General features: G+C 38.0%; 1 protein-coding gene and 1 long non-coding RNA gene across 4 annotated transcripts in view; one reads left to right on the top strand and one right to left on the bottom strand.

The window, feature by feature from the left end:
- Window positions 1-15,726, top strand: part of SNTG1 (syntrophin gamma 1) — a 334,747-nt gene that overhangs the window by 26,330 nt on the left and 292,691 nt on the right. The window lies entirely within an intron of this gene.
- The window catches only part of LOC121109888, a 32,476-nt gene continuing 20,080 nt past the window's right edge, over window positions 3,331-15,726 (bottom strand). The window contains exons 3-4 of the long non-coding RNA XR_005857681.1: window positions 13,244-13,345; window positions 3,331-3,664 (exon numbers count right to left, since the gene is read on the bottom strand). This is a non-coding gene — a long non-coding RNA (uncharacterized LOC121109888). The remainder of the gene's footprint in view (window positions 3,665-13,243; window positions 13,346-15,726) is intronic.

Below are 15,726 nucleotides of genomic sequence, written 5' to 3' on the forward strand. Positions count from 1 at the left end.
CACTTTCTAAGTTTCATAACAAGGATGCTATGGGAGACTGTGTCTAAAGCTTTGCTGAAATAAAGGTATGCAACATGGTCTGCTCTCCCCCCCCTTCTATCCAGCCTGTGATGACATCATAGAACACTACCAGATTGGTCAAGTGTGATTTTCCCCTTGGTGAATCCATGTTGACTATTCCTGATAACCTTTTATTCTTCCAATTGCTTGGAGATAGCATCCAGAACAAGTTTTTTCCATCACCTTTCCAGGGGCGGAGGTGAGACTGATTGGCCTGTAGTTTTCTGGATCTTTTTTCTTGCACTTTTTGAAGACTGGAGTGACATTGACTATTCCCCGGTCTTCAGACACCTCTCCTGTTTGTCAGAACCTTTCAAAGATGATAGAGAATGCTTCAGCAATCATCTCTGCTAGTTCTCTAAGCACATGTGAGTGCATCCCATCAGGGCCCATGGATTTTCGTGTGTTGTCTTTTGCTACTGACCAGATCCACCTCAACCAATGAGAAATCTTCCTTTACCCAGACTCTCTTTCTTACCTCCAGGGTCTGGGATTCCTGTGGGCCAGTCTTAGCATTGGAGACTGAAACAAAGAAAACGTTCAGGATTTCTGACTTTTCAGTGTCCCCTGTTACCAAGGCTCCCACCTCATTTAGTAGGGAACCAATGTTTTCCTTAGTCATCCTTTTACTGTTGACATAAAATAACACTTTCTTGTTATCCTTTATCTGCTTTGTGAAGTTGAATTCCAAGAGTTCCTTAGCCTGCCTTGTTGCATCCCTACAGACCCTGTCAACGTTCCTATATTCTTCCCAGGTGGACAGGCCCTTTTTCCACATTTCATGGACCTTTTTCTTTCCTTTTAGTGTATCCATGAGTTCCTTGCTCATCCATGTAAGCCTCTTGTCACCTTTCCCTGATTTCTTACACTTAGGCATGCACTGATATTGAGCTTGGAAGAAGTGGTGTATAAGCACCATCCAGGTCTCATGGGCCCTCTTACCTTCCAACACTAGCCCATGGGATACCTCCAAGTAGATCTTCAAAGAAATAAAAGCTGGCTCTCCTGAAGTCCAGGGTAGCAATCCTATGTATTACTTTGCTTCTTCCACACAAGATCTTTAACTCTACCATCTCATGATCACTGCATCCCAAGCTTCCCCCAGCCATTACATTGAAACCGGTAAATGTTCTGTTCTCCACCTTGGTGCTCTAAGTGCTGAATAACTGTATCCCACCAGGTGTTGCAGCAGTCCCTGAATAGGATGAAGGGTGATAATGAATTGGAATTCTCACATGTATGCAAAATAATGAGTAGGTATGAATGCTTTGAGGGAAGAATGAATGGCTGTGAACTTGATTGCCGCTGACACAGTTGGATGCAATTTTGTCAAGAGAGGTTTAGACAAGAGTTTTGGCAGATGGACACTAATTGTGTACCACCTGATGTTCAGTCTCACAGCCATAACAAGCTATGGTTTGTGGCTGTTTAACATTGCAGCAATAGTACTGCCTTCTGTTTTTATTATTATTGTTATTGTTTGTATTCTTTTAATTGGCTACCTATGCTTTGTGTCACAGCACATCAACAATAACAGAGCTCAGTGATGAGCTTTGTCACAATTCAGTGGGAAATAGAGTAATTTTTTCATCTTGAATAGGAGACAGGTTGATATGTTAATCAATACTGTGAGTTTTTGAGACAGCATGGTTACAGGGATAGGAAGGCCAAGGAAGAGAGTAGGAATCTTGTATTTAGCTTGAAGTTAGAACATTACAGATAAAATGTATGATGAAGTCACACTCTGGATAGTGAAATTAACTAGCGAGTTCCAGTTACGTACCTCACAGAAGTACTGATTTATGTCCCATGGTGGAAAAAGTAGAAACAAAGTCAGATGTGAAAGTGCATTTGAGCTAGTCTTTCTTGTGTGATATATGCATACAAAATTATTTTCTTGAGTTCTGAATGTAACATTTGCATACTTTTAAAATTTTTTATAAGAAATGTGATAAATGATTGTTTGACCTGACAAATGTAAAAACAAACAAACAAAAAAAAAAAACAAAAAAAAAAACATTTTTTCCTTGGTTTTATCACCTGTAAGCTGAAAATATAACTTGTGATCTCTGAAGGGGGCTTAACAACTTAAACTGCTATTTTAATCTTTTACTGAACATGCAGATTGTTAATCTGTTCGACTTTTTAATAGGTTAGGGGCATTTTTTCAACATGAGAGCAAAATATGCTTTTTTTCCTCCCTCAACATTTATGTGTTGTACTGAAGGACAGTTTTCTGGGGAAAAAATGGTGATGTTTGGATGGTTGGACTGGATGATCTTGGTCTTTTCCAAGTTTGGTGATACTGAGTCTGTGATTTGTTGGAGGAATGAACTTGATTTAAGAGGCATTTTCCAGTGTTAAGAAGTTACTTCCTTATTTTCTTCTGAATATTTGAAGATAAAAATTTCTTTTCGCCATTGTGAATTAATTTCATATCTTGTCTTCCTTCTCTCTCATATATATATATATATATATATATATATATATTAAAAAAAAAACAAAAACACCCTAACAAAATCAAATCTGAATGAGCAATGCCTAGGGTCAGCTGCTGGAGCTTAACAGAAACATTAAAAGAGGCTGAAGTTAGAAGGAAAAGTATATACAGAATGGGTTGATTTAGGGAGAATGAAATGAGAATGAAATGCTCAGAAATGTGCACTATGAGGAAGAATGCTGAGGGAAGATGGTGAGGAAGGTCAGGCAGGGGACCAAGGGATGCAGGGAAGGTGAGTCAGGTGAACAAGGACATACTCATTGTGCAGGAGGTCTGGATCAGGAACTGGACTTGGCAGTGGAACACATCCATGATAATGAGGAAGAACTGTTTTTTTTTATTCTGCTACTGATTGATGTAATTGTTAATCTGTCTCAACTCCCTCTACTGTAAAATATTGACAAGTACCCTTAATTACCTCACACAAGCAGTAATTAGTCTCCATTTGTCTCAGTGAAGGTTTCTGAGATATTTGCTGCACATGACTATATTGTAAAGCTAGGGGAATTGTAAGTATAAATACTCCATTTCACTGTGCTGATGTTTTGTATCTGTATTTAGTTCAGTGCTGCCTTCTATTTTAAATACATTTCTATATTTGAATTCTGTTAGAAAAAGCTGAAAAACATTCTTTTATCATCATGACTTCACAGTTACAGATTTTTTTCCCTGTATCATTCTGAAATGAAAACAGGGCAACAACTAAAATTATTCCAGAATTGAGCTTTATAGGGAACAGCAGTTTAATATCTGTTTAGAAGAGCTTTGTGTTACAGTAAATGGCTAAAGCTGTGACTTAGCTCGTTTCAGGTCAGAAACATTGAGACTATCAAGCTCAGAGATCCCCTGCATCTCTATCCACCAATGGAGTCCTTTGTAGTTCTGAATTGATTTTAACGTCAACTCCAATTTGTTCTTAGATTTTTTGAGGCATTTCCCAACAGACAGGGCCTCAGTGATTTATTTTTCATTGTAAACTGAAGTGCTCTGTTTTTCTTGGACAGTGCTTACTTGCTGCTCTCAGAATTTGTTTCCTTCTGTTTTGAAGTGTGTTCTGTCCTTTGCTTTGGTGGGAGATGTTGCTCAGTTGAGCAGTGTTTTCCTCTGAAAGAAAACAAAGAGAGCAGAATATGAGGATTGTCCTACTGATGATTTCCAAAGCTGTTACACAGAGGTCTGAGTGGGGGGGAACTCTGCCTAGAGAAAACTTCCTAGAAATATTAGTGTGTATGTGTAGGTTTTATTGTTGACTTTACTATTTAGTCTGCAAAAGCTTCTTTTTAGTGTCATGTTAGGGCTTGAGCACCTCCTCTGTGGGAACAAGCCCAGAGATTTAGGGCTCTTCAGCCTCAAGAAGGCTCTGGGGAGCCTTATAGTGGCCTGCTAGTACCTAAAGGGAGCCTACAGGGAAGCTGAGGCCCTTTTATAAGGGCGGGTAGTGACAGGACAAGGTGAAATGGCTTTAAATTGGAAGAAGGTCGACTTAGACTAGATATTAGGAAGAAATTCTTTACTGTGAGGATGGTGAGACACTGGAACAGGTTGCCCAGTGAGGTTGTGGATGCCCCCTACCTAGAAGCATTCAAGGCCAGGCTGGATGGGCCTTTGAGCAACCTGGTATACAGGGAGGTATCCCTGCCTATAGCAGAGGGGTTGGAACTAGATGATCTTAAAGGTCCTTTCCTGCCCAACCCAAACCAGTCTGTGATCCTTTTTTTCCTTCTAGCTCACACAGAAGTATACCGCATCATGTTTTTAATATTTGATTAATCAAATGCTCAGACACTAAAATATTTGTTTTGCTAAATAATTTATTTTAATAGTTTAAGTATAACCTAACCTTTCTTGATTTATATTTAACATGTTGTCCTTAGTTTTTTGCAGAGAATTTTTTCCTATCTCCATCATGAAATAATTGTTAACCGAATTGCCGTAAATTGAGAATTTCCTAGTCATTGATTTCTCATAAGTGATGAACCACAGCAAATGACTAAGTAAACACCCTCAGAAATTACGTTTAGAATGTTTTACCATGAGCATGCCACTAGTTCAATGACTGTACTGTAAACTAAGTAGCAATACTAGATAATTCATTTGTAAATTTGAAGCCCAGTCAAGGATGATAGAGATTTGTTGCTAAAACAGCTACATTATGATGACATGTGTTTTCATAAAAGCTCTTGGCCAACTGTGATTACTGAAGGCACCGTGTTTTTATTAAATCAATTAACTTCTTTACTGCAATGATATTCCATTGAATTAGAATACAATAAACTGTCCATCTTCTGTTTCCAATAAATAAAAACCTGATCAGAAGCTGTGGATGCCCCATCCCTGGAGGCATTCATGGCCCAGTTGTATGTGGCCCAGGGCAATGGCAACTTTATCTCATGAGTGGCAACCCTGCACTCTGCGGGGTGGGGGGGGTGAAGGGGGGGAGCACGGCAGTGGGTGTTGAGGTTCTTTCCAGCTTGAGCCATTCTACAGTTCTGATTCTGTGATCTCCAGGAGGAAGAACAGACTCAAATCCCACCTAAATGACTTGATGTTGCCTGCTGCTCATGTTTAGTTAATTCCTAATACATTTTCAGAGAAGTAGCGAATGGTTTATTTCAATGTGACTGTGAACATTCTCATACCTTTGAGTTACCAAAATAAACTGAGTATCATAGAATCACAGAGTTGGAAAGGACCTACAAGATCTAGTCCAGCCATCAAATATCCAAGCTTCCTGTGCCATAGTTAACAGAGGAAAGGCTGATTTCTTTCAAACTGAAGACGCTCGTTGGAGTGCTTTGAGCATCCCTGTAACATAAAATGCTGTTACTTGCCCTTGATCCCTGATCTCGTCTGTTCTGCTCATGCAGAACCACACTGTGGAGGAGGTGGTCTTCCTCATAATGAGAGTGCTTTCACTGCTTCATTGCTGAGTGAGATTCCACTTATTTTATTTTGTGAGAAAGCTTTGAAAGTGGTGAGGTGAGGCACTGACTTCCATTGTGCAGAGCAGGGAAATGGGACCTGCATTCCAGGAGTGTATTTACTGAAGGTCTACTGTACCTGCTGGACCCTGTTTGTCTGTTGCTTTGCTTGTTCTTTTCCCTGAGATGAGGACAGAGCCAGGTCCAACCTGGCCTTTCGCTATCTTCAGTTTTTCACATGCTTTATAAGAATACTCTGTTTGCCTGTTGGAAAGGCTTAAACCTTCAGAGCACTTTATTTTCTTTTGGCTTTGGAAATAAGCTTTTAAATATATAGAACTTGGTTGCAGCTTACAGACAGTAGTTTCTTCTTATTCTGCTCTACTCTCCACAACACAAGAATTACTAAAAAATAAGATGAACATTGCTTTCAAGCTTAGCTTTACTGATTTGGCATGCAGCTGTTTTGAAAGTGCTTTAGACTTCAAAAGAACATAATATTATTTGAAGTATGCTTTGCAAAATAGAGATGAAACTAAAATTAATATTTCCTCACCATTTAAGGAGCTTTAGAAGGTAGTGCTTGAAACTTTCAAAAATGCTAGGGCTCCGTTGTCGTGCAAGAAATGTGAGAAGTCTCTAGGGAAATGTTTTGACTGTTACAGAATGGAAGTAGTATCCATCAAGGACAAGATTACAGGGGAGCATTTGCATTATTCAGCATGTAGTGGAAATAAAACTGCACTTCAATTCATGGTGATGAAATGCTCATGAGACCATCAATGAGATTATGCTATGAAAAGAGATTTCACAATGCTCTGAGGTTATAACTGGATTATGTTGTGAGATTCAATGGGACGTAAATAGGATTTTGTAGCAAAGCTGTAACATTCGTGTCTTCTTCAAAAGGACTAAGATAATGAAGATAAAATTTTATTAGTGTGGGACAAATGTGTTTTTTTGGTTTATTTACCTTGTATGTAGTGATACAAGATTTTTTAAGTCACTTGAAAGCTTTTACACACAGTCTTGCTCCTTATTTCTGTGGACAGTACTCCAGCTATGTAATTAATGAACTTAGTGAGATTAATTTAGACAAATGCAGGAGTTGTGTGTTTACTCATTATTGCTTGTTATATACCCGTTAGTAATATTTTGGACTTCTGCTTTTGCTGACGGAAGGTGGTTTTAGTGCTTTCAGTATGGCAGGAAAACCTTTCTGAAATCATTTGCTGAGTAGCATCCACTTTACTCAAAAATCTGTTGTCTGCTTTGTCTCTGTAGGGAAATAATTTATTTTCTTACTAAAGGAAAAAAATTAAACATTTGGAAGCAAATTATACGTTAAAATGACTTATCCTGTCTTTAAAAAGCCTTAAAACCGATTTTAAAATTATTCTGGTAGAATATTATTTTTCTTGTCATATTTGTTGAGAGTGAGATGAAAACTAATATTTATTTTGCAGTAGAACTGACAAGTAACCATCTATCTATGATTTCTTCTGATACATTTTTATTATGTTCAGAGTTGGAATCTTGTTCTGTGGCTGTAGCTACAATTTAATCAGTAAATAATATAAATTTGCTGCTTTGACAGCCTAATGATGTTGAAAACTCTGAAGAAGAAGAAATTGTCAATAGAGGTAAAGGCTTACTTTTCACACCCCTTTTCCTAGGGAGATCTCATCTCTGCTTTGTTAGGTAGGTTCTGACTTCACTGGTGCTGTAAATTACCTTAGTACCATAAATCTAAGTAGCAAAATGTTGTCTATTTAAAAAGCATGTTTAACCAGATAAAGAAATGTCCACTTTGTATAATACTTGGAATTCTATATATTTTCCATATCACTTTAACTATCAGTGTTCTAGACCAAATGTTGTATGATTCATTAGCTTAATTTGTGTCATGAAAAATAAATGTATATTGTAAAGATAATTCATTTTTGTTTTCATTTAAAAGTAGTTTTTCCTGATCTTTCTCCATAAAGGCAATATTCTTGTATGTGATTTCAACAGCATCAGGGACCTGAGTTTTCTGAGAACAAAACTGTTTCATCTTACTCTGGTTTCTGTCCATTAAATTGTGTTGCATGATGTGAGTTATTTTGCAAACCTGCATAGTATTGGCTGTCTACAAACTTCTTTGTGAAATGTTTGGTGTACATATAAACGTAATTACTTTTCCTGGGTTCAGTTAATATTTTGGTGTAAAGATATATATTCTTATATTTAAATTAGTGGTTATGCTTATAGGCAGTGTAGCAAAGAATAGGTTAAGTTGGAATTAGTATGCATTGTAACAAAGTACCTTTGCTGGTAAATATTTTTGTATATTTGAAGCCCTGTGTATCATCTAGAGAAATAGATAACACCTTATATTCCAACAGTTGTTTTCTAATAGGGATATACCCTAGAAGACCAAGTTGACTATGGTCCAGTTTGCTTACTCATTATAGTAATCTTTTTAGTGCATTTGTGTACCACTCCTGCTAAGTTCTGATTCCTGGTATGTCTACTGCAGACCAGCGGAGAATAGTCATATGCACTTATTTTTCTGAAATGGTAAATCAATGGGCAATATTTTCAATACCTGTTTTTTTTAGCTTATCAAGAAACATTCACAATAGACTCAGTACTTTTGTTCTGTCCAAAAACTAAATCATTTGTAGGCATTTTGTGTTAGGCACCATCTGGACTGTACATGACTTCAGAATTGCATTAAAACATCAAAAGAGATTTTACAACTAGAATATCACGGAAATCTCATTCTCAATATAGCAAAGCAGGAGAGAAGCTAGTCTGACATAATTTATTAATTAATGATTAGTTAAATTTATTCCTGCCTCGGGATGTTTACAAATTCTTACCACAAGTATTTTCATATACAGTTTTTTAAAGGTACAAATTGGGTAACAAGGTTTGGTTTTTTTTTTTTGCTTTTTTACATTACCTTTGTGACTTTGGAGAGTATTTAGATACTTTAATCAAGGCTGTTTCTCAGATAGTTTACAGACAGAAGTATAGACTTCTCTAGTAGGGCATTTTAGAACACCTAAATCAAGCTTATCTGTAATAAGCTGTAAATTCTCTCTTATAAGGAATCTTTCAGAGTGTAGTGAACATGCTTAATCATGTACTATACTGAGTGTTTGGTGATGTGAGTGCTCTTGACTTGTGAGTTTTCTGGTAAAATAATCCAGTGTACAAGAACATGGTTTGATATCTGAAGATGATGGGTGGATGGCTGAACTTGGATGATCTTGTAGGTCTTTTCCAACCTTGGTCATTCTGTGATTTTTATCAATTTGGAACTTGAATAGGCTAGAACAGTGTTTATCTTGTTTGCAGAGGTTATTCTGTAATAAAAACCTTTTCTTTGAAGCACACTACAATTTCATATATCACAGAAATTCAGGGATAAAGCTTCAGGTCTGTCTTATGCCAGGAATCCAAGCCTGGATGCACTATTCCAGGTGTGGCCTCACAAGGGTAGACTAGATAGGGACAGTCGCTATCCTTGCCCTACTGGCCCACCCCTCTTTTCACACAGCCCAGGATACAGTTGGTCTCCCAGGCTGCAAGTGCATACTGCTGGATCATCTCAAATGTTTTGTGCACCAGGACCCACAAGTCCTCCTCTGCAGGGCTGTTCTCAATGGTCTGTACACAATCTGGGATCGCCCTGACCTAAGTGCAACACCTTAAATTTGACCTTGTTGAGCTTCACTAGGTTGAGGTGGGCCAGCTTTTAAAGCCTGTTCAGGTCATTTTGGGATGACATCCCTTCCTTCTGTATTATCTACTGCACTGCTCAGTTTGGTGTAGTCCACAAACTTGCTGAGTGCATTCAATCAGACTATCTATGTCATTGATAAAGATGTTTGAAAGAACCAGTCCCAAGATGCACAACTGGAGGGACACCACCTATGGCTGGCCTCTGCCTGGACATAGAGCCACTGACCACAACCCTCTTGCTGTGAACATCCAAGCAACTCTTTACCCACATAGTTGGATGAATAACTAAAAACTGGGTAGTATCACGTCAATCAAAGCACACCAGACAGTATTTCAATCTACTATAAATAGGATGCTTGCAGGTATCATACAGTGTAAATAAAATTTGTTCACGTTTTCATCAGTGTCTCTACTTCTAGTGATCTCTAATGTGGGAAAATGCTCAATGTTTAGATACTATCGCATTTTTTCAAGAGAACAGTGCTTAACTGTAAGTTCAACAAAATGAATAGTTATTCTTGCACATGTATTGTATATATATGCATGATAGTCTCAATTTGGTTGTGTTGAAGAAAGTTAATGATAGTATTACTATTGAAAAATGAACTGTGACCTTATCTACAAGTCTTGCAAATTGCTCACTTCTTATTAGTGCCCAGTGACATTTGACATTTCTATAGGAGAAAATCAAATTTCCTGAAATAGTTTGAATGACAGAAGCTCTAACTTCTTGGAACTACATCAACTCAGAAAATCTGCTGCATGATTTTTAGATACAGTACCTGAAGGGCATGTGAAGCTCTTGCCCTGCATGCTAATGTTGATTGCTGAAGGGATGTTATCATAAACACAAGGCTGACAGACTTCTCATACTTCCTCATTAAGTGTTTTGCCTCTGGTGTGTGTGGTATCTTTACAAACATCTGTCAATCCAAAATTAAGTATGAATGTATGAATGACTTCCTGATATGTTTAACAGGAAAGAGTTCACACCTGCTATTTACCAGCTCTTTGAATGTGTGATTGGCTTGGCAGAATCATACAAGGCTACTGAACAAATTCAGTCTCTTTCCCATTGGATATTGTTGCTGAGTCAAAATTCGTATCTTGCAATGTTTAAGTTTTTGTAATGCAGAGCTAATTTTTTTTAGTGATCTCAATCCATGAGAATAAGATGTGTAATGTACCCTCTCATACCTGCCAACTTGCATTCAATTTTGTGAGCACAAGGGTTCTCAAATGTTTATACGGTTGGTCACATTTCCATCCAGACTACTGTGTGGGCCACCTGCCCCTTCTTTGCAAATATATTGCAGGAGAAGTAGAGCAACTGACTCCTGAGGGATGTCTTTGCTCTAGTTTATGGAGTTTTTAATGAAGGTTAGCAGCTGGAAATAAGGAAGAAAGAACAGAGCGGTATAATCTTATTTACCTCTCTGTGAAGCACGGAGAAATTTACAGATCACGTGGACTTGATCTATGATGCAAGAAAACCTCAGTCCATTCCCCAGCAGTGTAATTGCTTTGAATGCACTGTTCTTCATGCATATGTGAAAAAAGGAAAGCAGAGATGATATGCTGATGGGGGCTTTATTAATGGATAGGAATAGAAAGCTCATGCATGTGAAGCAGCCTATTCTTTTAGGAAAATGTTCTTTGAATGCCTTTGATTACCTCTCATAAAGATCCAAAATACTAGTTGATTTATAAGCTAATACAATATGGAACAGGAGCTTTATTAGACATGACTATTTTCTTTTTAACAAAGATATTCAATCTCTAGGTAGGCAACATCCAAGTTTTTTTTCTACATGAGGTGTTCAGGGCCAGGACTGGACTACCCAAATTTGTGAGGTACTGTATTTAAATGGATTCCCATGCTTCCCCCTTAATATGTGTTAGTAATATCTTCAGTTTGATTGACTTGCCAACTAAGTAGCACTTTTCTTGACTATTTGAAACTTACTCTGTGGTTGCACCTGATTTTGGGCTGGTTACTGATCATATCTGGGCAGGAAGAAGGACTGTTCTTAAATTGAATATTTTGCAAAGCTTCCTAAGTGAAGACCTTTCTTAGAGTACCCACTGTGGCTACTGGACTCTTTTAAGATGTTCAGAATACATTTTTTTGATGAAGAAATTTCCATAATGTGTTTTTCAGAGAAGTCTCTTCACAAACACTTTCATGGTCAGTTGAATACTGAGGCACGTACTTAGCTTTAAATGTTAAAATGCTTCTAGTGAATTATTGTTTGACAATTTTTATTATTTAGATCTTAACAGAGGATAGAATATGAAAATGCTTTGTTCAACTTTGGAGCAAGCCAGTTCTTGAAAGTACTTTATTAATCTCTATTCCATAATTTTTGTCCTACAAAGTTAGGTTTCATTGAATACCCTGTGATGGTTACTTAAGTAGGGAAGTGTGACTGCAGTTTCTTGTAATGGTATTTCTAAAGCTGCTCACCTGAGCTTGTGGCTTCCCTATGGCACAGATTTAAATTAGCCTTTTCTGTTTCATCAAGGACAAGGAAATAGAACATCATTTTGCAGACTTCTGCAGTCAGTCCTGAGTGACAGAATTGATCTGGGGTGGCATTGCTCAAGGAAATGAGATTGGAACATTGTGCCTTTCAATTAGCAGTTTGTTCAAAAAAAGAAAAACAAAATCCCAACAAACAAACATTCAAAACAGAAAACTTCATATAGTCTCCCATATTTCCATAGGGGAAGCCATGCATTAGAAATCGAGGCAGATCTATTTATCTTAAGAATATTGTGAAGTTTAATGAATAGATAGAGTAATACATAAAAAAAAAAAACCCTTGATTGATCAGGTATGATAGAGCAATCCTGGTCTTTGTAGTTACTTGTTCTTGTATTTCTATAGATTTATTTCCTATTGAGTTAACTAGTATGAAATTACGCAGAAAACAAGAGGTTCATTTTCACTGTCTTGACTGATTTCCAGTTAGAATAGTGTTACTTTCCCATATTACAGGCTATTCAAGAGTAAATACTTTAAAGACTGACAGACTCAATTCTTGTTGTTACAGCAGTCACATGCTTAAACTTTTGTAGGTGTTCTACACAAGGAAACACAAGAACGTTTTTGATATACCCCCTATTTCTGGTTGGCAAAATAGTATTTTTAAAGTCAGAGCCCTAGAAATTGACATAATACTTGGTTTTACATGACAGAGCCCTTCAGTTTTTTTTTTTGCATGTCTCTGAAGAACAGAATTTTCAGGAGAAGCCTTAGGGGTGTTGTTGTGGTGTTGATGGCATGTCAAGTATTTTTGTTCTACCCCATTTTTACTTACTAAACATTTATTTTTTGCATGCTCTTATGTATAGGTGCATATACAAATACAATTTTAAAACGTGGTAAAAATATGTACTTAAATATGCTTAAATGCTTTTTTTATCTTATATTCCAGTCAAGGAAAATACTTACAAATATGCAATAAGCAAATAAGCACCAGGTAGTGTTCATTTTGAAACTGCTGTGCTCATTGCATTTTAAGAAACATTTTTGAAGTTTCTTCTTATGAACTTCAATACTTTCAGGCTTTCATGTTTTAGGATTGTAGATCCATGCTTACAGTTAATTTTATATTTAATGTTCTTTGTTCTTAATGCTTGCTTTTATGTAGGAACGCAACTATGTCAGCTTCAGTATGCTCATCAGTATTCCTTATTAAATATCACCGTTGCTGAGGAACAGCTTGCTTTCACATTGAAGTTTGAAATACAGTTTTAAATCCTTTTTTAAATTGTTTTTACACTGCTTTTTACTACCTGATAGACTGAAGATATTTTAGGTACAAATTGAACTGTTGTACTTTATTGTAATGCAACTTTGTACTCAGCAGAATAGGCTATAAGCTCCTTCCATATTTGTGATTTAACTGGCTCTTCTTTGAACAAATTTGGCCTTTTTTTTTTTTAATTCTGGCACCTTTTTGAACTTTACACAGCTGCAACCTATAGCTTGTGAGCTTGTGTCTTAGGTGGGAAAACTCACCTTGACCCTGCAGGCATGGGTACATGAGTTGCAAGGTAAAACAATCACAAGAGGGAGGTCCTTGCAGGAAAATAGTGTCTCCAGTTTCCAGCGGGCAGTTCTCTAGACAGAGAAGATGGTTTGATCTTATCTCTGCTGTTGGTAGTGAACCTTCTGGCTCTCATACATGAGAGATGAATAATGAATAAAATAACCAGAACTAGAGAACTAGAACTGCATGGATTTGATGACCTGGCACATCAGAACCACATAAATATGAGGCTCTGGTGAACACTGGTGTACAGTGTACTCTAGTGCCATCAAGTTATAAAGGGGAAGAACCTATTTTTATTTCTGGAATGACAGGGTGATCCCAGGAATTAACTGTATTGGAGGCTGAAGTGAGCCTAACTGGAAATGAGTGGCAAAAGCACCCCACTGTGATTGACACAGAGGCTACATGCATGTTTGATATAGATTATCTCAGGAGAGTGTACTTCATGGACCCAGAAGGGTACCAGTCTAGAGTGGTGGCGTATGCCCTATGGCAGTGGTTATTGCAATGGAAGCAGAACAACTGGCAGTGCAACAGCAAATCCATCTGGGCCATTGCATTGTGGAAATATATTGGCAGAGAACAATATTGTAAAGGTATGTCACATAGATGCTCACATACCCAAGAGTCATGCCACTGAAGGACATCAAAACATTCAGCAGGTGGGTCAAACTGCTAGGATTGAAATGGCTCAGATAGATCTGGACTGGCAACATAAGGGTGAATTATTTCTAGTTTTGTGGGCCCATGACACCTGAGGCCATAAAGGAAGAGGTGCAACCTATAGGCAGGCTTGAAATCAAGGGGTGAATTTGACTAGGGATACTTTTGTATGTGAAACGTGCTGTAATTAAGCCAGCCAAATGGATAAAACCTCCTTGGTATGGAGGACAATGGCTGAAATACAAATATGGAGAGGCCTGGAACGTGGATTATATCACACTCCCACAAACTTGCCATGGCAAAAGCCATGTATTTACAGTGGTGGAAGCAACCGCTTGGAAGGCTAGAAGCATGCCCTGTCCCTCATGCCACCAGCTGAAATACTATCCTGGGTCTTAAAGCAAGTCTTACAGTGACATGGCACTCTGGGAAAGAATTGAGTCAGACAATGAAACTTATTTTTGAAATAATCTCAGAACCACCTGGGCCAAAGAGCATGGCATTGAGTGGACATTTCACATCTCCCTAACGTGCCCAAGCCTTTGGATAAACTGAATGATACAATGGACTGTTAAAAGACCATACTGAGAGCAGTGGGTGCTGGGACATTCCAGTATTAGGACACAGATCTAGCTAAAGCCACTTGGTTAGTCAACACTTGGGGATCTTCTGGTTGAACTGGGCCTGCCCAGTCAAACCTCTTGCATACTGTAGAAGGGGATGAAGTCCTTTGTTATGTGCACCTGGTGGTGTACACAAAGAACATGCTGGGCAAAATGGTCTGCATTATTTCTGTTCAAGCAAAGGCAAGCCTATTCATGGGATTGCTTTTGCTCAGGGACCTGGGTGTGTATGGTGGGTAATGCAGAAGGATGGGGGTGTCCATTGTCTGCCTTGAGGTGACAGATGGAGCCCAAAGTTGTTAACTAAATGAATATCATGCACAGTTTGCATGAATGGCTCATAGAGTATGGGAATAATGTTGTGAGACCTGAGCATTACATACATGATGAGGAATAAGGGGTGGATATTGTCTTAGTTTCATCTAGGGTGAAATTATTTTCTTCAGAGTGGCTGGTATGATGCTATGTTTTTTTTTTCTGTTGGATAAAAGTAATGCTGGTAGTGCACTGATGTTATTGCTAAGCAGTGATGTACAGAGCCAAGGCTGTTCCAGTTTCTCAGCTTTTACTAAAAGTGCTGGGAGGGGACAAAATCAAGATAGTTGACTTAAACAGGCCAAAGGGATATTCCATACCATATGATGTTATACAGAAGGAGAGTTCTGAAGGGGGTGGGAATTCACATGGCTCTCTTCCACTGCTTGGTGATCTAGCTGGGTATTGATGGTATGTATGATATGGTTCATGAGTGATTTCTTGTGCATTGCTTGCTCTATACATTTGTATAAACATATATGCCAATTCTTTTTTCTCTACCTTAGTAATTTCATCTCAACCTACAAGTTTTTTCCTTTTTTCTCCTTCTGATTCTTTTTCCCCATCCCACTGGGAAGCAGGGAGAGTGGGCTAATCACTACCAATCACTAGGTGGTGCTTATCCACCGGCCAGGTTAAACCACAACAGCTTGGAATATTTTCACTGAAACTCTTCATAGCTACCTTGTAATAGCTTCATCACTTCAGGTTTAAGGATCCCTGACCTTGGTGCCTGGGTAAACTCCTTTAATTTGCCATTTACTGGAGAAAAGTTTTCTTTTTTACTCTAGAATTTGCTTCCTGGCTTGTGTATTGGCATGTACTACTTATTTTTAAACAACTTTGAG

This window comes from Gallus gallus, chromosome 2, assembly GCF_016699485.2.
Source record: "Gallus gallus isolate bGalGal1 chromosome 2, bGalGal1.mat.broiler.GRCg7b, whole genome shotgun sequence".
In the NCBI taxonomy this organism is placed as follows: domain Eukaryota; kingdom Metazoa; phylum Chordata; class Aves; order Galliformes; family Phasianidae; genus Gallus; species Gallus gallus.